This window comes from Lepisma saccharinum, chromosome 20 (genome assembly GCF_977018435.1).
Source record: "Lepisma saccharinum chromosome 20, izLepSacc3.1, whole genome shotgun sequence".
Classification (NCBI taxonomy): Eukaryota; Metazoa; Arthropoda; class Insecta; order Zygentoma; family Lepismatidae; genus Lepisma; species Lepisma saccharinum.
In genome coordinates, this window is record NC_139248.1 from 916,337 (window position 1) to 942,449 (window position 26,113).

General features: G+C 42.0%; 1 protein-coding gene across 1 annotated transcript in view; it reads left to right on the top strand.

Moving 5' to 3' along the window:
• Positions 1–26,113, top strand: part of LOC146003616 (suppressor of lurcher protein 1-like) — a 445,888-nt gene that overhangs the window by 90,564 nt on the left and 329,211 nt on the right. The gene's annotated exons all lie outside the window — the stretch shown is intronic.

The following is a 26,113-nucleotide window of genomic DNA, read 5'->3' on the forward strand; positions in this document are numbered from 1 at the left end:
AAATATTGTCCAAATTTATCTTGCGAACTAGAACGCTTTTTCTCAGTATGCAAATATTCTTGCCGAAACCAGAAGGAATTTCAAGATTGAAAATATCAGATATCACGTACTAATCAAGTGCAATCATGATCTGTGTAAAGAGTGTGTGGAAGAATTGAGAAGCACAACTTTTACATTTGTTACACGCTAAATCGTACGAGCTGAAAAAGAACAAATATCTGATTACGTGTAGGGTTCTTGAAGTAACTGAAAGAAATCATTATAAAAGAGGTAAGGTTTCTTCTAACGTGCATATTCATTTGCATATTTTTCACGTTTTAGTGAATATTTGCATGCATATCTACCCAGGCTCTAGACATGAGTGATTTATCCGAGGAAATCAGGCGTCAGAGATTGAGTACCGAAATAGGTTTCTCCCAAAATGCCCACCTGTTGACAAACTAAACATGCCTGCTCCAGATATTCAAGGAGACACAGGGATATTTATGAAATGCTCACAAAATCAAGAAGACTTCTGTACTTTGCGATAGCTGATCCCGTTTCCTGAACTGAAAGGGCTTCATATCAAGATCATGCCTTTCATGTTTCCGTCCACCGCGTTCGGCCGGGCTCATTGAAAAGGCATTTATCCCGACAACATGGGTACCCGCTGCAACCAACAAACCCATTTACATGTTACACTCTGTTTTCTGGGAGCCAGTTGGCCCGACAACCCGTGCGGGAATCTGCGTCCATGCCTTTTGTCTGCGATGGTGCAATGTTCCGTGCTGCGAGCGTGAAGTGCTTGATTGATGACCCTATTTACGAATTTTGGCCGGTGTAAACAAGGTTTTGCCGGCGACGTGGAATTCTCGATGGTCTTTGGTTTCGTTTTAATTTCCGGCTTAGCCACCGTGTCCATTCGGGGGATCAAACAGGCGTCTGTGCACATGTGCTTGATTTTACAGCAAGGCACCCTCGGTATACAATAAACCCACAGTTTTTGATAGAAACTCCATTATAAGTATAGTGTGTGGATCAAACTTCTTTCTCTCGTGGAGAGTAGGGGGCGTATCTTATCATATCCATATATATATTTGAATGTAAATACAGATTGTATCAAATTAATGTATCTATGCAGAATATCTCAGTAGGCCTAATAGATGCACGATTTTTGTGGTGTTGTGTACCCTAATAGTGTAAATGTTCAAAATGGCCACCTTTCGTCACAATGCCAAACACGAAGAACAGAACAACAAACAGTAGACAGTAGGGTGCAAGCATGTACCTCCCTGGTATATAAGGACGGGAGCAATTATATGGGGCTTACACTGTAAGTTCACGCTTAAGCTATCGGACTAGTGGTCATAGCGATCCAGCACTACCCAGTGCTCAGGGGAGCGTCTTCAAGTTAGGCAAGGTAAGTGGAGAGCGTATCGGTCGTTGTGATTTCCTGCTTGCCTTATCCCGGTACGGTCTCTACTCTTTCCAGTCTTATGGCGGGCGCTCTATATGCGCACAGGTGAAGTAGGGAGCGGGAAGAGACCAATCCAGCGCGGTAAGAAGCGCAGAAACCTGCAGAACGAGGTACACGCAGTACTTCCTCCCTCCTCATAACTCTCAGCGCCACCAGTGGTGTCTGGTTCGTCTGCTACGTATTCCTCGCTCCCCACTTCCCTTACCAGCATGATGGCCGTCCGCAGTAAGAGTAGAAAATACCTGTAGTAGAGATACAGGATGCGATGGTCCAGCACCATCTTCGGACGCTGTTTCCTCGAGGAGAAGAGGAACTAAATGGGGAAGGCGCCGGGCAAATACCTACTGTATTGTTGCTAATGGCAATTACAGGAATGTTCAATTTGCTCTCTCAGATTCTCCCGTGTTTGTGGTTACGCACCATGTACTTCAAACTTGTCTCGGATTCTTGTAATTGATACCCTTGTTGGTGATGTTCCAAATTCAACTCTCCATCTCAGTAGCGGCGTTTGGGGGAGGGGTGTGGCCACTTTTTCCCACATTTGCCCCCGCACTAAGCTAAACCTTACTACCAAGAAAAAGCAAACTGTCATTGCATCCCCACAAGTTTTGAAAGCCATTCGCCGCCACTGCTCCAACCTCAATCATGTTCTCCGTTTTCCAGTAAACGCTTCAATACTCACTTACGTTGGTCAAACAATAACCGCATCTCCGCCATGTTTGTTTATAATGCCTGCAACAAACGAAAACATTGCTAAGGTTTCAGTACCTTCTGAATCATTTACCATAAAAATTGTACATTTATCTACTCTCATTACTGATATATGCTGTTTCAAAAACTCTGTAGATTAATTTGAGACACTCTTGTTTATCTACACGCATAAACCGTGTATTTAGCAGGGCACAGCGGTGCAGTTGCGAACCTTTGTTAAGGCTCGGCTGGGCCTTTGGCCAACGCCACCTAAGTCATTTTCGAAAATCTCCCCTTTCACAAAAACGCTATAACATTCCAAATACTGAATATTTATTAATACATCTGCTCAGAATTCCTTCTAGATTCACGTGAATCTTCATGTGGTTTGGTTTCGCTGTTCTCTAGATATCTGTGATGGTAAATAGGCTTACGCACTCAAGAAACTATTGCAAATGTGTAAACAGGAGTGAAAGCAAACCACACGTAGATTCACGTGAATGCTCTAGAAGGAATTCTAAGTAGATAAATATTCAGTATTTGGAATGTTGCAGCGTTTTTGTGAAAGGGGAGATTTTCGAAAATGACTTAGCTGGCGTTGGCCAAAGGTCTAAAGCGGGTGGGGGATGTTCTTTCTGAAGACACTAAAATATCGATCTCATTTCTAGGTGCACCCTGGACCTCATTTTGCAGACTAACGAGGCTCTGGCGTCTGGGTCCATGACGAGTATAATCCTCTATGGGAATTGCGTTGTGTGCTCCTTATGTGTGTTTATGATTGTCCCTTAATCAATTTCATCTTATCACCACTTGTATTCATCCTCGCGATTAGCCAAAAGTGGTAGAAGAGCGAACTAAAATAAACTAAATCAATGAATCCATCCTTCATTCAACCAACCAAGGCCTAATGCGGTCTTGAGGCATTATCGTATCACGACGTGTCCCATGATTCATCATCATCGTCGCAGTGAAACACAATAGTTAAAAAAAGCGACGTAACCTAAATAGAAATACAGAAGTGTGTTTTCCGAAATTGATAGAACCCGGTGGAGGCACATAGTGACTCCAATTGCACTATAAACTGTAGGTCCAGTTCCAATTAGCCCCTCTCTGCATAAGTGGACTTAAAAGAACAAGCTCAATTAATTGGGAGGTTTAAATTCTGCCATCTTGAAATGATTTGACAGTCTTCGCTCAATTACAACGGAAGGTGGTGAAGAGAGAGGCGAGATTAAAATGAAGTGAAAAATTTACCATGGAGAGAGGAGAGAAAGAAACCATGGTGAAAGCGGGAGAGAAACGGTAGGAAGGGAGAGAGGCACAAGTGATAGCAACATTACAGTAAGGCAGAAAGAAACCGTAGAGAGGGAAAGGAAACTGAGAAAGATAAATAAAAAGTAGTGAGAAAATAAAAGAGATTTAAGGAAACAATCAAACAGAATATAGAGCAAAGGTAGAAAAGGAATCTGAGAGAGAAGAACTAAGGAAGTATAGACAGAGTAAGAGAGAAAAAGAGAAATATAAGGGGGTTGAAAGAGAGAGAGAGAGAGAGAGAGAGAGAGAAAGAGAATATGGAGAAAGTAAAGGAGAAAACAAGTCTCCCCCCGTGGCCGTGCGGTCTAAGACGACATGCATTGGGCTGCGGCTACTGGACGCGTATAGGCTCGAGTTTCCTGGGGAGAAGCGTAACAACTTTTCCGGAGATTTCGGCGTGTGTGGGACTTAACATAACCCACCATCGTGAGGAAATTGTGGAGCTACGAATGAGGAGCGTAAACCGGTCATGGAAACCTATACCAACAACTGTAGGTTTGTCGTGCTGACCACATGTCACTCCGTAACTGGTTGAATAATCGCTCACCTCGGCAGGCAGTTGGTATGTAGGCCCTGACCTCACGGGTTGTTGTGCCACTGGTTATTCGTATTATTAAAGGAGAAAACGTGAAAGAACGGAAAGGTGGAAGTACTAAGGAAATATGGAAGAAAAAATTAATTCTAACAACGAAAGACGAAAATGTAGAAAAAGATGCAACAACAAAAACAAAGAGAAAATACAATATAATTAACCAATTTCTCATAATACAAAGAACACCCCCCCCAACCCGTACGAGCCATCCCTGGTGTGTATATACTGTAGTTGGCGAATTACAATCAAATTCCTCGAACGCTTTGTCCAGTTCTATTGTTGCACGCTTCCAAAATACCCGAGAGTCTCGATTGTAACGCTGGTCCTTCGCAGATACCGACCGGCCGTCTTTATTGCGTGCAGCTTCCCTTCAGGATAATATCAATATTTTGGTTCATTTGCAGCGGATGTTTACGCAGGAGAGATCGGTCGTCTCTCTGCAAACACAGCTCTCGTGCGTGCGAAACTCTTCTATGGTTCAGAGGGGTCGCTCCCAGTATGCACAGCGAAAGGCAACCACAGTCGCTCCGGGCGAATGCCGGGATGGAACCTCCAGGGACCTCTATTGGTCGTTTCTTCCGTCGCCAACGGAAGCTTCCAGACTGATGCGACACGTCTTCAGCGCGACCATCAGACCGAGGCGACACGATTCACGATATCGAGAAAAAGGCTCAGTAGAGGGACACGTTAAGCCATCGTGTTACTCTTCGATACAAAAGGTTGCGTTCATTTGTTAAGGTTCGTTTCCAAGTGACACGTGTTGATTCGAGCTGAAAACCTCCGAACTATACACTCGGGGAAATTTCCATCGCTATTTCAGTTCACCCTTCCCTTTTAATTTTCTTATTTTGCGTCGCTTTTTGTCACTTCTGGTTTATTAGGAATTCCTGAAGGAACACTTACGAAGGAACATCCATGCCATGGCTGGAACTTGAGCCAGGAACATTGTGCAGTGAGAGAGAGGGTCGCTAACTTTGGAAGTTACTCCATCGAGGTGGCTCAGTTTTCTCTTTTAAGGCTTTTATGACTCCATTATCTATGCTCAGATTGGCTGCTTTGCTCACTTAGGAGGGAAACTGCGATGGCATAGTACGTAGTTCTTCCTTCGCCTTGTAATCAACGGGTCCCAAGCTCGATACCCGTTGGAAGCACATAGTGGTTTGGAACCTACATTAAACTGTAGATCCAGTCGCAATTAGCCATGTCTATGCATAAAGTTACCTTAAGGCAACAAATCAAACAAACAAGAGTCCATTTTAACTAGCATTGTTATTTCCTGCTAGGGCTGGACCCTCCCATGTGTCGAGTGTGTAATATTCACAATCCTTATTTATTCCTTGTGATAATTACACGTACGTCACTGTACGGAAACAGAACTTATTTGTTTCAAATAAGCTCTCAAATCCGCATAGACGGCAGCACTATTGTGCCTGGACCTTGTCGCCGTCAAGCGGTGTTAATTCGAAACTTACTTCCTTCTCCCCCTCCCCCCATTTTTCCCCCGACGATTTCGATCGGAGCAATCAGTAGTTCGGCACGAGACTCCAACACAGCAACACAGGAAGCCATTCATAGCGCAGCAGTTCCTTTGTGTGCCTTGCCAGTCAGCGGAGACGGGAGACTTTACTTGCCGTGGAGTGTTCCGTATCCATGTGGATCCTATCAACCGTAGAAGTGGGTACCCGTACGGTTGAAAGAGAATAGTTAAGAAGGAGGCACCAAGGAACACAAAAAGGTAAACCAGAGACAGCATATTAAATCCTGTGGTTTGCGTTGTGATAGAACTTATTGTCTACAATGTTATTCTAAGTGTTCAGCAGATTCTTACTGAACATGCCGATTTCACTTTCCTCACACAGAGTTATTTAATCTTCCCAACTGTTTATCATCCATGTTGGGAGATGATGACAGTGTTTTTGCAAATGTTTTCAGCTTTTTGAGAAGACCAGGCCTCTTACACTGTCTGTGAGGAAGTATTATGACTATCCCTACGTTCATTAATGTGTTGTGTTCGCACTTTTGAACTTTCTCAATGGACTCTTTACATCACTTTTTAACATTAAACTAAGGAGTTTTCCTCGTACACTTTGAAGAGTGTAAAATGGCCATATGTGCCGACACACTCAAAAATTAAAATTCCTTCAATCATTCCTACATATTTTAGCTCGTGAACTAATGTAATGATTTTGCTGGTAGGATTGCTTTGTGGAGTGCCAGTCAGTGTACGTAAGGCACTCGCCGAGATCCTGCGATTGCGAGGCTCTTGGTAAACGCGGTGGCCGTGGGGTTAACAGCTGTGTTTTCCCGAAGAGGCTCGGCGCCCAGGAAAGTCGATCGTCTCCCGGAGCGTGTCAAGAGGTCTTCTGCCTGTTTAATGGGGCTCCGGGTTCTAACGATTCCGTCGAGGCTTTAACGGCCGAGGGAGACGCAGATACGGCCTCAATAATGAACCCAGGGATTTACAAGCCAGTGGCAGCCGCAAGGAGGGTACGTAGCAGGCGAGGCAATCTGGCAATTCGACTGTGTTCGGTTCTGTCTGTCTTGCAAGGGTTGAAACTCGACGGATCTTGTAGATCCCACTTTAAAATGTAGGTTCAGTCCAGATTAGCCTTACTGTGCATAAAGAGGACTTAAAACACCAACTCAATTCAACTCAACGAAACTTTCAGGAATAAGATGGATTTCAAGACCCAACTTTTAACTGTGATTGTTTACCTATTTCAATGTTTTGCATTATTTCTTATTGCTTGAGTTTGTTCTTAAGTCCACTTTATGCGTAGAAAGGATAATCGGTATTGGACCTACAGTTTAAAACTGTGCTTACCATATAATATTACCCGGACTTTGGAATTGTGAAAATTTTGTTTTGATTGTATAGGTGGGTTTCATGTGATGTCAGAATGGCACACAGCCGCCATGTTTGCGACCAATTTTATCACAATGCAAACAGTTTGTGACGTAGATAAAACACACCTATTCTAATTGTGAGTGTACAGGTTTATCGGATAGTTAGATCTTGTGTCATGTGTAAAAGTTAGTGTTTCAATATATCTCTATTTTTTATTTGAATATATATAAAAATGGATGTATGTGTGTGGGTGTGTATGTTTGTTTGTTCTGTCATAACTCTCGAACGCTTGGAGCAATTTTAACCAAACCTAGTACACGTATCACTTGCAATCTGGAAATAATATTTTGGGGGGTTAGGCAGGGGTGGGGTGGTTAGGGGTGACATGTAAAAATAATCCAAAACGACCGATATTAAATTCCTCACAAACAGACATCCGTGACTCTATGCAATCCCGCACAACGATAGTGTTTCTCGGGTTGTCCAACATTCAGGCTGATATTCAGTCTGATATGACTTTGTGTTGCGAAAATGATCGATATTAGTGTGAAATCCATAGTTTACGTGGGCAGTAAGATGAATAGTGACACTCTCAATGCCGTTCAACTCCAATACACCCTTGGCACCCCTAGGGGTGGGCGTGGGAAGGGGGTGACATGTAAAACGTCAGATATTAGTGTGGAATCCATAGTTTACGGGGTCGCTAAGATGAATAGTGACACTCCCAATCCCGTTCAACTCCAAGTTCATTTTACACTATAGTTAGAATTCATTATTTTCCTGTCTAATATAAGATTGGGATAAATAAATACCCGGGCAATCAGCTAGTGTGTATATAAACTTGGAAGTGTCAGTAGAAACAGTTTTTTTTTTTTAAAAAAAAAAAAAAAGGTTTGCAGTTGACAACAGACAACAACTGATGAAATAAGCACAATGATACATCTATTCCTTTTCCAGGTTTAGAACCGGCTACCTCTGGCTTACCTCTTCACCAGGGAAACCGGCTGTGATTACGATCACCGTGTAGGTGTTTGTTGGCGTTAACGCACAGCTCCTGCCCTCTTGTTCGCGCGAATGAATATTACCTCGCAAGGCCTTCTATTCGGCGGGGCATCGGGTGTTATTGGCAGGTCGAGAAGAGGCAAAGCGAACATAAATCTTCCTCATCCGCGAATGAAATCCCCGCTGAAGCCAAAAGATGTTTCGCGCATTTTGCAATATTCTCCGCGAAGTCGCTTTGATCTTGATGTATTTTCATCGCGAGCGTTTTCCCGTAGAAGGGCATTTATTACCATAAAGACAAATGATTCTCCGGGGGAATTGGCTTTGCAGGGGGAAGGGGGAGGCGGTCTCAACCTCGCGCTACGAGGCCTTAACTCGGTTAAACGCAGAAGAGAACGTCGTTAGTTAGGCCGGTGTATTCTCACGCCTCCATTATTTACTCTCATCTCGGGGGAGACAAATTACACACTGTCACTCCGCAAATGTTGGCATGGAATTGTTTTGCATCTGATGTCAAGCAGCAAGGAGAGAAACATGGTCTGTCCCGGCAATCTCTGGAGCGAACGGACGAAAACAAATCTCTGCGCAAGTAGTGATTGGAGAGGGTTCGACCATTGAACACGCGAGAGGGGAAGCGAGTGCACCTACCACACGTTTGTAGAAGCTGTCAATGCCTAGCTCCGCCAACTAACTCTCTCCCCCTTTCTACCTTTTTGCGCGGCTTTGCTCCACAGTGATTAGCACGCCGCTCAACGACTCCAGGGTTCAAATCCCGAACTGGGTATGGGTGTTTTTGGGGGAGCCCGTCTTCAATTTCATCACATCATCACTCATCTTCGCAATTAGCCAAATGTGGCAGAAAAGCGAAGGAAATTAACGAAATCAACCAATCAGGAGTTCCGGATTCGGATTTCACTTTAAACTTTAAACTTTAAACTTTAAACCCAAAGTACTTTGAACAGGGTGTCTACCAGTCAAGAATGTCAATAAAATTAAGAAAAAGTCACGAAATTTTGCTATTTTTTTTTTTTTGCAGTATAGTGAATTTACATTGTTATATATACCTGTACAGGGATTTGATAAAATTGAATATTTGGACATATAAAATTCTATTGATTTGTTCACTTTGTTTCTTAAGAATTACATTCTTGTATGCGTGAAGTGTTGCAAAATTATTAAATAAATTAATGTGGCCATTCCCCATCCAGGATAAATTCTGGTGCATTAATTTTTAGAATTAATGATTAAAACAAGTTTAAAGCTCTTGTTAAAGTACAGCTTCAGTTTTCATCTCAACTGACCTTGTGGTAGGGTTTTTAATTGAATAAAAATATATATTTTCTTAATTGGAAACTATACCTAAATAGGAGATGTTAAGAGAAAGGAAGAAGTATAGGAAAAGGAAATGATTTTGAATTTCTTATTTTGGTAGACACCCTGTTGAAGAACTAAACACTAGTTGTAGCTGAAGAAATTGACGTCTTACGTAATCACACCAACCACAGCCATTTCAGGACCTTTTGCACCTTCATTTCTGAACGTGATTTTCTTGCATGTTAAACCTTGCTCAGAGTAGCTCCTTCCTGCTTAAAAGCAGATCCGAGATTTCGCAAAGCCCTTCCTTCGCCAGCAAAGCCTCCAGGCACGCATCTGGCAGAGGAAGATGGCGAGCTCAGTATACAAAGGACTGGAAGGGCTAATCCTTCTCACTGGAAGCTTCCGTGTTGTTAATTGATTTCCAATCTTTCCGGGATTAAATCGAACTCAGAGCCATCTGCCGGCGGCTGCGACAACGAGAGACGAAGCGCGGTTTCATCTCGGACATTGTTTCCGCAACAGCAAAGGAAAGAGCCAATCGAAAGAGGCATGCTAATCCTAACATGAACGTCACTGCATGTTCGATTCTTGGTCATGGTAGTTTTGTGGGAAGCGTGTTACCTCTCGGTTGAATAGTTAGTGGTTTTTAAAACCATGATGTGATACATTGTTTGCATCTCACTCGTCCGCAATTGCCTATGTACTTGTAACGTGGAGCTCCCGAGATGCTAAGAAAATCAGGAGTGATTGTATCTGTGAGATATGCTATGAAATATGCTATGACATCAAAAAGACATAAAATTTATCTACGCGGAAGAATTCCATCGTAGCAGAAATGTTAAGTAGGGCTCACCCGGCCTCAAATCAATGGGTACCTGGGGGTAAAGACGGCCGGAGCGTGGTGCTGATCACATCACCTCCAAGATGACCGAGATCGGGAATGTGTGGGGCCCTATCCCTACATAACCTAAGTGTTCTTTCATGGTATGGTGCTATATACACGGGAACTTTACCTTTACCTTATTATTATTAGTATTACCGCTACATGTGAGGCATTCAGTCCGGACTCCTTCCGAAATATTGTTCTAGATACGTGCCTGCCTTAAATTAACCGCAAGGATTCAAGCTGTGATCTTCGTATTACGAGCTCGCCACATTAACACCCCACTTTACTCATTCACAGATGGCAAACTCCATGTTTTTATATAGTTTTGTTTCAGACCTTCAATCAAAGGACCTTCACCATTGTATTTCTCGTAAAATTCTAGCCTGATTTGATATATCACATCACCCCCTTCCCATTCAAAAATTTGGAGTTGAATTCAATACGGCGGACGTCCGCTTGGACCAATATGGTTCCCCCAGGTCTAATCTCTTTCTATCATGACCTATTGTGTACGCAGTCTAACTCCTTTATATTTTATAGGGGATGTTAAGGGACTTTTGGATCACCCTCTACTTCACGTCCCTTTGCATGAAATAGTTCATGTGTCGCATGCGCACGCCGACCATTTGAGGACCAAAGTTGTCTGGCGGTGCAGGCAGTCTCCCTTGGATCCAGCACGTGACTAAGACCCAATAAACGTCGGCAAACACGGCGTCCCCCGGGGCGGTCGTCCTCTGTTTGCACACCCACGTGTTTTGTGTAACTTTCAACGCTGCAGCGCAATCAGGGATTCGCTCGGGAAGTTGGCCGCGAGTTGAGGAACTTTGGATGCGAGCCAGCTTCGGGTCTCAACTATTCCCAACTCCGGAACAATAATATAAAAAGGAGAATGACAGCCTGGATCTGCTGGCGTAGCACATTCTGCATACGTCACGCCACTATTAAAACCAAGTATCCACTCGTGGCTTGCGCTTTTCTTGTTACACTCCCGCCTAATTCAGTATTATGGCATTTAAAATGTTAAATTAGATACAGAATACTTATCTCATATTATGTCAATTCTGTTATGACGTAATTCTATACTCCTACCTAATGGTTATTGACTAACCTGCATTTTCCGGTTGCTATACTAGGAGATGTTAGTTATTCATAGAGATTATGATGTACTGTATACTCTATCCCGGGAATCTCTGGAGCAAGGCCACACATAATGGTAGAGAAGGGGAGAAGCGAGTGGGCGGAGCCAAGCAAAATCAGCTGGAAAGGGCTGGTACATGCAATTCCGTTCCTTCTCATGTGTTCATTGGTCGAGACCTTGAGTCACTACTTGCGCAGAGACTTGTTTTCGTTCACTTGCTCCAGAGATTCCCGAGGCTGTGTGTGTGTGTGTGTTTTCTCTTTTGTGCGATTTGGAGAAGTGTAATTGTAGAAAAAATTAAAAATTATCGAGATTAATAGTGGTATCACTTGATTCAGTGTTTTCTTTCAAGCGTTTACAGTGTAGCAAATTTATTATTAAAATTAATAATAAAAAATATTATTAATTTATTAAACTATGAGTGTTAAGTTTTTACGAAGTTATAATCTCACCCTGTATGTATCCAACACGCTCATTTCCACTTTAGTAGCTACATTTTATTTAATTGGCAATAATAAATAAGCCTAACGTATATATATATATATATGGTTGGTGTGAAGAAAGATCACAGCCATTATATAGTGCGAAAAGACATCCACCGTGCAGAAATCGTTCTCTCCCAAACCATAGAAAACAATAGATTCGCTGTCCTTGGTGTTCATTTCACGTTCATTTTCTTCCACTTTTGTTTATCGCAACGACGAGGAATAAAGGAGATCATATGAAACTGATGAAATAACAATTGGACATAAAGCAAGCTCCGAGGCTCCAGGCCTCGTTCGCCTAAAAAAAGCAATTCCGGCTGTACTACGTGTAAGTGACGTTGACCTTTGAGTACCTTTTAGGTTCGCTGATGAGCTGAGAAAACATTGTAGACAATAGATAACACAGAACACAAATTTTCCAAAAAGGATAATAACTTTAAAACGCAGGAATAACGTTTGAGATGTAAATCTCGTTTGATATACAAACAAGAGTTAATGTTTATTTTTCAAACTAATTTTGTAGTATAACCTATTTATTGCCGCAAGACAATCGCGCGGGGCTTCACCTTAAGTTTAAGCACCTGTTCCTTAGAGGGGGGCGGGGGACTCAATTTCCTCGTGATTGGAAGTAAACAGAGCGCGTGACGTCTGACGTAATGGAGTTTGGGCCTCGTTAGTTCATGCAACGTCCTGATGAATATGTAAGAGCCCCGAGTTCCTCGACTGCCAAAGAGCCACAAAGCTAACTTGTAGACTGCTTACTAGTCAAACCTTTGTGGGAGTTCTTGTTGAAGTACGGAGTACAGTGGGATGAAAAAGTATTGCTCGCCAAATTGTCCATGACTATTTTCATTGACTTTTCTCTTGCATCCTAAGAATTTTAATGTACAGGGTGAGGCAGATATATGACTACACGTTTGAAGTAAATGTGGTGTGTTGCGTTGCTGTACAGTACAATGTATAGGGAAATAGTGAATGGTATATTAAACTTGAAACTTCATTTTTTTCATTTCAGAGAAGTCACGCACCCGAGCTTACGTCATTATCCAAGATGACGCTGAACATGCACCAGCAAGTTACAGTTGCAGCATTGGTTATTCTATACCAGAAATACGTGAGAGCCGTGAGCTCAGCAATGGACATAAACTAAACAACAGTTTGATGCAAGCAGTCATTTTCTCCACTTTTCCACAGTCGACTACAACAATGTTACATTAAAATCACTTCTCGCCTGTCTCACGATCATTCTGGTATGCAATTGCCTACGCTGCAACTGTAACTTGCTGCATGTTCAGCGCCATCTTGGCCAAAGACGTAAGATATTATATATATATATATGTGTGTGTGTGTGTGTGTGTTTGTGTTTAAATTAAAATCCTCCCCTCACTGATTTCGCACCCTGATTTCATTTATGCTAAGGGGCTTCAGCCTGTAGGATGTGACGGTTGGAGATATCTTATGTGCTCACCTCCCAAAATTTTTCCTTTTAGGTTGAGTTTTGTTTGAAGTCCACTTTTATGCACACAGGTTAATTGGGACTGGACCTACAGTTTCCCACCGTATGTCTCGAACGGGACCCCTTGATTACAAGGCGCCGACGTTACCACCACACCATCGCGAAGGTACAACTTAAACAAAAAAATAGAACAACCTATTATCGCAAAAATTGTCTTAAAACAGATATTTCTTTGCGCGATGTTGGATTTCTCACAGTTATGGCAGAGGACTGTTATAATCCAACACTGAGATTTGAGTAAATGTTATCCCCTGAGAGCCGGCAGGAAAGCATTAGGAATGTCCCCAATTGTCCCGGAGCAGCGTGACATCACTGCAAGATAATTAGCCGGCAAGACAATGCCTCCCGCCATTAATCAGCCGGTAGAAATGGCCCCGCATTCATCTCGTGGCGCCACGGACGGAGCCCTCGCGAACTACAAGCGACAGGAATTTAATCTTGTACTGTTCCGGCAAGTGCGACCCTGCGGCTTCTTGTTCCGGAGAGATATATTGTATCAGACGTCGGAATTTTAACGTGGGAAGTCGAGGATTGCCAGATTAAAAAGAACAATTCATAATTTAATAATCGTGAAATTGCTCAATAATTCAAACAGTGCCGGTTAACTGTCAAATTAAACGAAAGTCCAATAAATTTTTGACGAGGAAAAGTTCAAATTAATGCTATAACTTATGTAGTGAAGTCTTTGAATCCCTTTTAAACTTTCGGAACATAGTTTTCTACCCCAGGGATTTTGTTACTAGTCTTGGGGCCGCGCAAAGTATGAAGTGAATTCGGCTGGCGACTATTTGAAACTTATTCGTGAAAAACATTTAAGAGTGCTTTTCCCAAATCTTGACATTGCTCGGAGAATTGTTTTGAGTATTTCAGCAAATGCCCGTTCAGAGCGATTGTTCAGTGTTTTAAAAAATTTAAACTGCCCTCAGAAATTCAGCGTTGGATAGCAAACTTTCTAATTTTAACATCCTTCACATCGAATGCTGATATCCTGCAAGAAATTGACTTTGACAGGTTGTCAACCAATCAAGAATGTCAAGAATGGAAAAAAAGTCAAGAAATCAAGGGGTAGGTCAAGAAAGTCAAGAAATTATGTTTGTGGTCAATAATTTGTGTTATTTTTTACAGTATAGTGGGATTTGATAAAATTGAATATTTGGAAATCTAAAATTGTATTGAGTTGTGGATAAGATTTTTTCATTTTGTTTCTTAAGAATTACGTTCTTATATGCTTGAAGTTTGATAAAAAATATTTAAGTAATGTGGCCATTCCCCATCCAGGATGAAGTTTGAAACCTTAATTTTTATATGCATAATTAAAGTCTAAATCTCTTGTTAAAGTACAGCTTCAGTTTTTATATTAACCAGCCTTGTCGTAGAGATTTTTCATTGAATAAAAATATACATTACCTTAACTTCAAACTATACCTAAATAGGAGGCGATTAAATACATGTTAACAAAAAGGGAGAAAAAGTCAATAAAAAGGAAAGAATCCTCAATTTTGGATTTGTTATTTTGGTAGACACCCTGTTGGTCTCTCATTCATCAGTTTGCTTCCATGAAACACTTTTAGGCAAGTGTTATCTTGTTAAATCTAAATGTATTGTTTTATCGACGTTCCATAAATAATTTTTAATCAGATGTGTCTTCCCATTTAAAATTCTGAAGTTGAATTCAATATGGCGTAAATCAAGATGTCCGCCGACCGCGCGGGTGGCGTCAATGTGGTTCCCCCTTGGTCTGATAACGATTGGTCATCACCATTTCCATGTTGCGCGCTGCAGTGGCCTTGTACTAAGGGTGTTAAGTGACTTTTTGAGCCACCCTGTATTTTAATGTTTACAAGTGTTATTAATACAGAAGTGGAAGTGATGTACCAAGATAACAAAACTGCTAATAATAAACTAATAATAATAATAATAATAATAATAATAATGGTGTCAAGTCCCAAAACAAAGAATAGCCCAAGTTTTATAAATCTCCCCCTGTACGTTGCAATCAGCATATTTTTGCACCATCTCGTATTTTGTCAAAGCGAATACTTAGTTAAATCTCTGTATTTTAGTATACTAGAACATTTTTCTGCTATGTTGATAAGAACATTTTTAGAATTATTTTTAGTGCTTGATTCATTTTCTGTTTCATGCATAAGTCATGTCTTGTTTTAGTATGCATTCCATGAATATTTCTGACGTTCCTTTCGGACAAAAGTTACCACGTCACGGTAACTTGACCAATCTCCTTGCTCGATATAGTAATGGGACTCTCTTTATTTTATGGCTGCAACGAACTTTCATCAAAACCTAATCACTTACCTTGAACTCAAGGTTCATTGACACCTTATATTACTTTACTAACACACACAGCGATACAATATCAATATGATTTTACATAGCACTATCACAATGTCAGTACCATAACTTTGCGTCTTATATATCGATTCCATTCTGTCAAAAAGCCACCTGTTGCTTTTCCGTTTTCCCACAACAATCCCCTGTCACGTGGCTAAATTATATTCTTCGAGGAGCTTCTGTGTGTGCCAAATAGTATGTCAACTTACATTTTATTATTATAGATTTCATTATAAATTGATCTGAAATCTTCTCACTTATCATCGTTGTAATCTTTCAAATATGGATTTCTGGCTGTGACCCTTCTCTTCGCGAGACTTCCCCGTTTTGCTTTGAATCCAAACAATCTTCGGGGGACGAAAATGTCCGCAGAAAAATTACCTGCGGAGGCCTGACCGAGGATGAATAAGTAAAATTCCCGATGCACCGGGGCTTTCGTGGGATGGACTCAATTATTCACGTTGCATGCCGGGAGTCGAGGCTGGCCAGCGCACCTCACAACGGTGAAAGTTTCTTCATCGGAAATGTAGTGATACTGATACAATCCTTCCGGCGGCATCATAACGTTATTGCCCTAATCATATTAAACTGATTTTTATCCCGGATGAGAACCCTGCCACCGCCTCTTATGTGACATAAATCAACCTTATTTAAAACAATCCACTTTGCCAGTGACATATTTTCAAGTGTGGACGTCACATAAAAGTATGGATCATATCATGCTGCAATTGACATTTTTGCTCAAGCAACAGCAACATCTGTCAACGTCAAAGAACCTCCCATTCCAGTCTGAACCGGGAATTATACCATTGCAACAGTTTTAATCGTAAATACTTTCATTTCTTCCAACTTTATACGTTAATTAATATGTACCCTGGTAATAAATAAATGATATTTTCAGTATGTCTGGGCTTGTTACTGGAAATTGCTGCGCAAACTAAATTTACATGTTTCAGGAGAACCTCTGGCGTTCTTACTCGTATATAATAGATGCATGCCTCCGTTACTGAGAACGGCCTTGAAGTCAAGAAACAATGTACTAACATGTTCATATCGTATCGTACGCAAGGTATTGGGTAAGAAGTATAAAGTCTTAGCATAGCAGGAAGCAGAGAAATGAATGCGGAATAAGCAATTAGGCAAACGTTAGGTGAGTGACTTGGGAGACGGCTATGGAATGACCGTTGGAATACGGTGTACAGTTAGCAGTTGGCGAGAATACGAGAGAGAGTAAGGTCTGCGGATTGTGAGAGAGAAGCAAAGTGGAGAACGATTATTGGACGATGGTGTGTGATTGAATCGATGTCTGACAGGGAGGTCAGACAAGTGACAGTTGAGAGGACAAGTGTAGGAAGAATTTTCATATATTTGTAAGGCAAGTAATATCCTTTTCTAAACCAATCCATATCGGTTCAGTCATGGAGAGTACAAAAACCCAAATCTAACTTAAGTTAATTTCTATCGCAATTCCATTAAAGGTAACCTCTCGCATTCATCAAATTTAAGCCTAGCGAGTGATAACCATCTGAAAGATGAATGAGGAATAACTACATCACCCAATTCAATATAAAGGTTCTTGGTTCGATCCCAACGCAGTTTTAGAGTTGCGTTACGATATTGACTTTTCTGCGCAAGTATGTGAGAAATTCGTTGACAGTCTTCAACTTTTTCTCTACCAATCTACTAAAGTTAATAAAAAAATAGTGACAAAAGTTTCCATCTTCAACTTCCCATTGACAACAAAGTGCTAGGTACCAAATCTAATAAGGAAATCTTAGATGAACCTTCAGGGTGGATACATTTCATTGTATGCGGGAATAGTTTCGTAGCTTGCCCTTAAAGTTTCAATCTTGGAGAGCGAGCGCAGGAACCTGTTCCTTCTTGTCGATCGGGCGGGAAAGGCCATCGACTGGGCCCCGCAAATCGAGTGTGCTTGGCCTCTTTTGTACACAAGGAAGTTTCCTTTGAGGAGCGAGAAGATGCTCATCAAAACTTCCCGTCGCCGCCACCTTCCGTCGTCTTTAAGGCGACGCGAGATCAAAGAGGTTATCGCTTGGATGCGCGAGACAAGCCAATGTTTAATCTAATGAAAGGAGCCCTCCTCGATTTGCCAGCCGAGTGAACACGGCGGAGGAGGACCTTGATTGCCCGCATGCGGCCCCAGCATCCTGGATCCTCTACCTGATCCTTTCTCCAAGGAGGATCCTCTTAAAGAGGAAGTTCGGCTGAGCTGCTCCGGGAGATACGTTGGGAATTGGTAACTCTCGTCTCTGAAGATGATGATTCGTAAGGTCTTCGTGAGTTGCATATAATGGTTGTCTTAGAGAGTGATTGACAGGCTCGTCGGAAGTTACGTCAAGCACCCTCGAAGGTGAGTTAGTAGATTCGTCGAGAGTTGCGTGGACAGCGGATAAAGGATTTATTTATTTATGTATTGAAATTCCAGTGCAGTGGAAGTAATTTTAAACCGGAAACACACAATAGTGAAAACATTAAACTAGTGCTACAATATGAACCATTAGAAAAACAAAAAACAAGACAAAACAAAACAAAGTAGTACCAAGATAAACAGAAATCAGTTTCACAATCGCAGTACAATTTTTTCTAAATTGTTGACGAAAGATGAATGTGAAGTGAATATATTTACTTTCTGGTTTGAGATTATGTTCAACTGACCAGGAAGCCTTTGGAATAAGGAACGTTGAACGAGTGAGAGCCTGGGAGTTGCAGCGTGGAAATTTTCCTTGCCCCTAGGCACTCTCAGGGAGAGTTCATGAAGTGAGATGAACTACATCTTAAGTTTCCATTAATGATCTTATATAGTCATTTCATATCTGCAACGTGTCTACGTGTTTCTGCGGTAGTAATAGTGTGTAAGTTTACAAACAGATCTCTCTTAGGCAGGTGTCTCAGGGTCGGTACTTAAAATCCAACGATGGAGAGGAAGAAGCTGAGAACACTGTCGGACTTGGAGATATGAGAATGGGCAGCCATTTCCAGATTGGTGAATAACATTCTAGAATGGGTGACACGAATATTTTGGAGTTTATGGACAGTGCTTTCGGGTTATTGATTTATGTGAATCTGCACAGTAGGATTAGCACACACATACAATTCTCTTCGGGAAAAAGTACTCGAGTCAAAAATGCAATTTTTATAGCAGACAGTTATATAGTTTTATAGTTTTTTTTAATAGCAAACATTATACACATGTTGGATCATCACTGTTCATTACACATGTTCAATATAAAATTATACTTGTAATATTTTCTTTAATTGTTGCAATGAAAGAAAACATAAAATTGTAGTTTGGCGTTTTGTGCCTTTTCCGAATACCCTATAATTAGAAAGTTCTCTGTGGAGGGTTTTTCTTTCACTTGCGATATATTTATTCACATTATAAGAACCATAGATTCGTAGATTCGTGTGCTGACATATTTACCAAATTGTCCAGCGATCGATTCTTTCTATCTCTAAACGTTTCTTAGTCCAAGCCGATCTTCCAGTTCAAAACACGATCAGCCACGAATAAAGGAGAATCTTCCGATATCCTTAAAATATGACCGAGAGATGATGAAAGTCTCCCTGCCTGAAGGTCAACAATTTCTGTACCTTTGAAGTCGTTCATGTTATCAGCGTCCCTGCGTTAATAATCAAGCATCCCCGTATCGTGTCAAGAATACTTAAGTCGATCAACATAACAAGAACTTCCATGTCAATATTTAATTCCAGTACGCTTCTGGTTAGACTGCTATTTATCCTGGTTCGTGACTTGTCTGTTTTTCTTGAATTCATAGCAGTTCTTGACATGAGTGACCGAGAATGCCTGGTCTGTCTTTTATTATTTTTTTTTTGCACATTTCACCCTTCTCATAGCCTGTTTTGCGTATTTGGAGTACTTCCGTCTCATTTTCAGCTAAATTAGCCTTTCTAGTAAACTAGCAATTTGCCCATTTTCATCGTTCATTTCCGTTTACTAATTTAAAATTACTCTTTTCTAATGCCCTTTCTTCTTCCCTTTTACAACATTTTTTTTTCTTTGTCATGACCAATTCCAATTTACTATACTGATCGCGAACCTAACTGGCGGCTGACGTACTTTTTGCTACATAGTTATATCTGTACACCAATCGTCTTTGGGGATGTGTTGGTCGATGAGTGTCAGCAACCTCAGTTGCAAAGTAAGAGCTGTAGGGCAGTGGCGTATTCTGAGTCCAAGATCTGGGCTACCTCATTATGTCACGTGATCCTAGGCTATGAATACAAAAAAATACCAACTCGTAAGAAATCAGGTTGGCAACTCATAAGCAATCAGGTTGCCAACTCATAAGCAATCAGGTTAGCAACTCATAAGACATCAGGTTGCCAACTCATAAGAAATCAGGTTGCCAACTCATAACATCAGGTTGCCAACTCATAAGACATCAGGTTGCCAACTCATAAGAAATCAGGTTGCCAACTCATAACATCAGGTTGCCAACTCATAAGACATCAGGTTGCCAACTCATAAGAAATCAGGTTGCCAACTCATAAGAAATCAGGTTGCCAACTCATAAGACATCAGGTTGCCAACTCATAAGACATCAGGTTGCCAACCCATAAGACATCAGGTTGCCAACCCATAAGACATCAGGTTGCCAACCCATAAGACATCAGGTTGCCACCTCATAGAAAATTAGGTTACCAACTCATAGAAAATTAGGTTACCAACTCATAGAAAATTAGGTTACCAACTCATAACAAATCAGGTTGCCAATTCATAGGAAATCAGGTTACCAACTACAGAATCAGCATCATCATCTCACTGATATGAATAATATTATTTACAATTTCTGATGGATTTTTCTCCTGTATTTTATTCTCTAGATTTCAGGCTTCGCAGATAGCCTAGCTAGTGTAGAATACGCTCCTGCTGTAGGGGTAACATCGCTCTCCCGTTACAACGTTGCCAAGCATATGTCTGTTTTCGCCAGTTGTTTTTATTACCTTGTTTGTACAGTGTTTGAGTGTTTTGTGTACTAATTTTCCGTGCTTTGTGTACTATTGTGCAACTTCTATCCAGTAACGGAGCTGATCAACTCTCTCTTTTGGCAACATGCTGTGTATCCGACGCTCATTTGTTTCGTCCCGCCAGCAAACTTTCGGTGCCTTGCGACTCGAAAATGCCCGATGTCAGTCGAAGAGAATTCAACTGGTCGCTGATTCGTTGTTTCCCAGCCGACAGCTGGAAATGCGAGCAGTATTTTGTCTTTGATAATAAACTATTCCTTTTCTAGTGCCAAATTGTCCCTTTTATATCCAGTTTCGAATTCTTTAATGCCTGTTTCCTCCCTTGTAACCAGTTGTCTTGGTTATATCAGTCTCCTCTCTCTTTGCCAAGTTTAATGTCAATTTTCTAGCCAATTCCTGTCGTTTCTTATACCCAGTCCTATTATTTTATAGACATGTCTTCCCTTTCAGTGAATCCATGAACTCCTTTTGGCTATTTCTGACGCCTCGGTGTCTGATCGTAGAGTTGCCAAAGGGAAGGGAGTTTTTAAAGCAGCTCGCAAAACGCGCTCTTTGAAAGCGAGAGAAATTAGTTGAAACTATTTTTTGGCCGTTCTCTCCCGAGGCAGATGTGACGCCAAAGAGCGCATCTCCTTAGCAACGGATGTTTTCATAACAGCCTCCCCACCGTTGCGCGCCTTTGTACAAATGGCGTCCCCCGGGACGTGACCCCGGACATACATATGCATGCGGGGAGGAATGCGGTGGGGAATCCTGGAAAGATGGCTGGGGAGGGGCGACCATAATGCGGAGATGAATCTTCGGGGCATGAACACGGGAACCGTCGGAGAGAGCGGCTGGGAACTGCGCCTGTCCGCCCGGCGAGGAGATGTTAATGAAGATTGCCCTAGCAACCACCTTAACTGCTCCTCCGAAGCACCCATTCAACAGCTGTCGGTCACTATACTCTGTCCCTGGAATCTCTGGAGCGAGAGAACGAAAGCAAGTCTGTGTGACTCAAGTGGACTCGACCAATGAAGGTGTGATAGGGAAGTGAGTGCATGGATGGACTCTGTCGCAGGAATCCTTAGCCCCGTCTTGTTCGCGGTACTTTTTGACTCTGTTTGCAAAACCGAGTAGTCTACACCGTCAATTTGGTGTCTGCACCGTTTGCACTATGCTCTGGACTGGTGTAATGTGTGGCGTATGATCACGTGATGCGTGCTAACTAATCAAGTCAACCTTTAAAGCAGCAGACAGGCATTTGTTGAATCTTCTTAACATGATTGATTGATTTGGTGTTTTAAGCCCACTTTATGCACAGTAAGGCTAATCGGGACTGGACCTACAGTTTAAAGTGGGATCCGAACCAGTATGTGCCTCCACCGGGTATCGAACTTCTTAACTTCAACACAGCTATTCGTTTACTTGGTTGAACGTCATTTCCTTGCACTGCAGCTAGTGCCAAAAAGTGCAGCGAACTAGATGGGCCCTGGAAGCAAGCGAACGAAAACAATTCTCTGCGCAAGTACTGTCTCGAGAGGAATCGACCAATGAACAAGTGCGAAGGAACGGGATCGCGTGGAGAGGAGGAAGCGACTGCAGTTCCCAGCCTTTGAAGCAGCGTGTACTGCTTCCTTCCACCCGCTCGCTTTCTCCCCTTTATGCGCCGTCTTGCTCCATAGATAGAGTATAGAACATCTGAAAATCATTATCGTAACGCCGATAAAGTATTTTGCCGCGCACCGTGGCCGTGATGTCTCAGGTGCAAGCTTTGGACTCCTGCTGCGGGAAGCGAACAGGTTCGATTCTATTGGGAGAAGCGTAACAACTTTTCTCCTGAGATTTCGGCCTGCGTATTGGAACGGTGCCCACCCACCACCATGAGAAAATTGGGGAGCTGCGAACGAGTAGCGTAACCCGGACACGGAAACCTACAGCAACGGCTGGGAGGTTCGTCGTGCTGACTACAGGTCACACCGTAACTGGTTGGGCGATCTCCCACCTCGAGATGTGAGAGTGAAGCTGGCCCTGGCCCACAGGGGCTGTTACACCATGGGTTATTAATAATATATATTAATATCGAAAGGTTTTGTGTAGAGTGAGTTAGACTACCAAAGTAAACAGCCAGTCTCCGTGGCGAAGTGGTTTGCACAGCGCCCTTCGGCGCCAGAGGCCCGGGTTCGAATCCCAGCAAAGCATGGGTGTTCTTTGTGAGTTTCCATTCATCAATTTCATCATATAATTCCTCATTCTCATCTTCACGATTATCCAAATGTTGCTGAAAAGCGAAATGGAATAAACCGAATCAATCTCAATCTATCAGCCAAAGGAAACATTTAACACACAAAATATTCTCACCGGAGAAATTAATTGCGATGGTTAACTTATGTAAAGTACCTTCCATGCAGGGCTAGAATTTTTATGATGTAAAAGTCACCAAGGTAAAGGGCTCCCCTGTGCTTAGCACCACGTCATGAAGGCATATAGGGGGTGTGATCGCCTTTACCCCCCAGGGTTTCCCCCAGGTACCCATGTCATTCGACGCTGGGTGGGCGCCGGGGCGCTTCCAACGTTAGAAAAATTCCCGGATTTGAAATCCCGGGGATCGAACCCGGGACCTTGAGCATGGTAGTCAGACGCGTTACCGACTGAGCCACCGCGGCCACCAAAGTCACCAAATTATGCAAAATATTGTCTTTTATTTGAAAGGTTCATTAATATGCCCAAATAGAAATATGAACTTGTGATGCGTTCCCAAATCTATCGTACCTCATGGAGTGAGCTCCTCCCGTGTACGCCAGTGGTCCAGGGAGTATTACGTGGAAGATTTCATTTTAGTTTTGTTATTTTGCATCGACCTTCCGACACTTTTTTGTTATTCGCGACGATGGGAATGAGTGCCGATAAGATGAAACTTATGAAGGGACACTCGCAAAGAACAACCACGCTCAGGCCGAGATTCGAGCCCTTGTCCCCTGGCTAACCACCCCGCCACGGAAATCTTCTATTGCGTGCAACAGAGGTTATGGAAATGGGAACAGCGAGTTTTAGGTTTGGAATTTCTCCTCACGTTGCAGTTCTAAGCGGATCTGTAAGCCGATTATTAGGCTCGTTACAGCTCATTAAAAATGCCATCGATAAGCAGGTTTATACATCCATGTGTTCCTAATGGAGAATAAAACCCCTTTTGCTCTTCAGCTTAAAGTATTTAGTAACCAGAGCAGTGTTTCCGGTTCTTCTGCTTCTTCTTCAACATTTCTCCTTTTCCCTCACATGTTTTGTGCTATTATATTAAGTAAGATGCTCCTAGAGTAGATACTAGAGTGATGCCTGAGAGGATTTCGCTCCAGCGCCAAATAGTTGCCACGGACGACGCTAGATAGCGCGTGGAATCGAGAGCTTCTTCGCTCGAGCGAATAACGCTCGAACAGGCAAAACGAGATGTATACACTCACAGTAGTACATGTATAACCGTAATATTTGTTTGTTGTAGTGGACGCTCCGTGAGGTGAAAGACTCGATGAATTTAAAACTTGAGAGAACATAATCATCATCTCCATGTTAAAATGTAGTTTAGTCTATCTTACCAATACATAACTCTACAGGGTGGCTCAAAAAGTCTCTTAACACCCTCGCTACAAGCACACTGCAGCGCGCAACGTGCAAATGGTGATGACCAATCATTGCCAGGCCAAGGGGTAACCACATTGACGCCACCCACGTGATCGGCGGCCAGCTTGATGTCCGCCATCTTGAATACAACTTCAGAATTTTAAATGGGAAGGGGGTGATATGATATATCAAATCAGGCTACAATTTCACGAGAAATGCAATGGTGAAGGTGTTTTTTATGTATCTTTAACCAGTAAAAAGTTATGACTGAATTTTTGTACCAATTTGCTCCTTTTCGAGGTCTTAGAAAAATACCTTAAAATTTGTTTAGCGCATCGGTAACGCATTTAAATCAAAGTGACGTCTAGGGAGAGACGTTCGCATGCCATTGCACACGATTTTAATCGGATACATCTATGAAGAGCTGCGCATTATGAATGATTGTCGCGAACAATTACACTGTGACGATTCCATTAAATGAAAAGTGCTTCACAGTGACAGAGCTAATGTTTATGTTCATAAGGAAGTTCATAAACAGAATATTCGATGCTTTTTATCTGATAACCCATTCTCGACGGATCAAAGCTGAATGGTTAGCGCTGGTAAGTTAATGGTGTGGCGTGTTGTGTGGAACACGATTGGTTAGTCAATTTTCCATCAATGGAACCTTAAATGCTTAGGGCTACTTGGATTTGTTAAATAAACAGGATTTTTCATCCTTTCTTATGGAAGAAGGTACTTGTTACAGAGGAACACCAGAACAATATGGGAACGTTGTGAAGCAGTTTCTGTCCAAAGTTAGTTATCAGATGACAAGGGTTGCATATTCTGTTTATAAACTTCCTTATGAACATAAACATTAGCCTTGTCACTGTGAAGAACTTTTAATTCAATGGAAGCGTCATACTGTAAATTGTTCGCGAAAACCATTTATAATGCGCAGCTCTTCATGGATGTATCCGATTAAAATCGTGTGCAATGGCATGCAAACTTCTCTCCCTAGACGTCACTTTGATCTCGATGCATTACCGATGCGCTAAACAAATTTTAAGGTATTTTTCTAAGATCTCGAAAAGGAGCAAATTGGTACAAGAATTCAATCATAAAGTTTTACTGGTTAAAGATACGTTTAAAAAACCTTCACCATTGCATTTCTCGTGAAATTGTAGCCTGATTTGATATATCATATCACCCCCTTCCCATTTAAAATTCTGAAGTTGAATTCAATATGGCGGACATCAAGATGGCCGCCGACCACGTGGGTGGCGTCAATGTGGTTCCCTCTTGGCCTGATAACGATTGGTCATCGCCATTTCCATATTGCGCGCTGAAGGGGCCTTGTACCGGGGGTGTTAAGTGACTTTTTGAGCCACCCTGTATATGAGAATGAAACAGGTGATTGTGGGCTGAAACTGTCAGAACGGATATTTTACGTGTCTACGATTATTGTCACATGAAAATGCTATTCCATTGTGAACGCTCGAGGATGGGGGGCCTCGAAGGAATACCAGCGAACGAACGGATACCAATGCAGTATTCTAGTAGATGCAAAATAGTAATTTTCCATAAGCGCCAGAGCCGATCTCCGTGGCGTAGTGGTCGCAAAGCGCTACGCCTCAAGGCTCCCGCGTTCGAATCCCGGGCTGGGTAAATATCCCTTCATCAATCTCATCACATCATCGCTCATCCTCATCGTCGCGATTATACAAAACGTTGCAGGGAACGACGCAAAATAACAAAAATAAGAAAAAATCTCTTTCCTTGATTCAAGGCAGTCGTAGTCATTTTTCTGCGACTTGGAATTTTGATGAAAATTGATTCTAGTTTTTCGTTTCTTTCTCCCATTGAGGAACGAGAAATCACGATGATGGTTTAATTTCATTTCCGACATTTCCAGAAGGAATTCTAGTTTGACT